This window comes from Petaurus breviceps, unplaced genomic scaffold (genome assembly GCF_028583685.1).
Source record: "Petaurus breviceps papuanus isolate PSGF00001 unplaced genomic scaffold, PetGlider_PUasm1.0 100, whole genome shotgun sequence".
Lineage (NCBI taxonomy): Eukaryota > Metazoa > Chordata > Mammalia > Diprotodontia > Petauridae > Petaurus > Petaurus breviceps.
The window spans coordinates 724,384-725,246 of NW_027185573.1; the positions used below are offsets into that span (position 1 = coordinate 724,384).

An 863-nucleotide genomic window follows, 5' to 3' on the forward strand; every position below is an offset into this window, starting at 1 on the left:
TTCTCAATGGTGTCACTGGGCTCCACTTCAAGGGTGATGGTCTTGCCCGTCAAGGTCTTCACAAAGATCTGCATTGTCTGTTAAAATATAAAGAAAAAATAATTTAAAATACTAATTGTTGCTGCCCTTATTTTCTTAAAGACCAATTTAGTCCCTCTAGAAACCCTGAAAAAAAATGAGGAAAAAATAACAAAACCCCTAATTTCTACCATTTAGGAATTAATGAAGGTAACCTCAGTTTAGGGAGAGGATGAGATAAATTTAACCCAGCCTTAGGACTTCTGTACCCTTTATACCTAAAAACCCTTTTATTTTGAAATCTGTAAAGGTTCATACTATCTCTATTTTATTTGCCTCATAAACAGAGAAAAGAAGAATTTAACCCAACCTTAGGGCTAATACACTTTTCATATCTAAAAACCATACGCTAAAAAAAAAATCAATTTAAAACACTGGAAGGACCAAGCAAATGATACAAAACTTAAGTAACAGCAAACAGCGAGACTTACTTCTTTTTATGCCAAGGTCCCTGTTCTTTCTCTTGACTTAAGTCCTGCAGTATCCACCCCGGCCCCCACCTGACAGTGCCCCTTGACCGGCAAAAGAAAGCCCATCTCGAGCCAGGCTGCCCACCGCCCTCTATCCCGTGTGAGCGGACAGAGAAGGGGAGGGGCCGCGTCACGTGATGTGATGAACGGACACAGGGCCCCTCCCCTCGACGCGCCGCGCAGGCGGACGTACCGCGTCTACCTTATTTCCCGCCCCGCCCCCATAGGCCCGGCGTTACTCGGCCTTCCCTCTCCGGCAGGGGGCGCGCTTCCCTCTCCCGTTAGACCCGGATGAAAGCGCTCCTCCCCCCCCCC

The 863-nt window shown here is 46.5% G+C and overlaps 1 long non-coding RNA gene across 2 annotated transcripts in view; it reads right to left on the reverse strand.

Moving 5' to 3' along the window:
- LOC138157335 (uncharacterized) overlaps positions 1–863 on the reverse strand; it is a 6,079-nt gene that overhangs the window by 221 nt on the left and 4,995 nt on the right. The window contains exons 1-2 of one of the 2 annotated variants that reach the window (XR_011167417.1): positions 510–757; positions 1–77 (exon numbers count right to left, since the gene is read on the reverse strand). The exon at positions 1–77 is cut by the window's left edge and continues 221 nt beyond it. This is a non-coding gene — a long non-coding RNA (uncharacterized lncRNA). Of the gene's footprint in view, positions 78–509; positions 758–863 lie in introns of those variants that run through there. The other variant, XR_011167461.1, reaches the window with a different exon arrangement.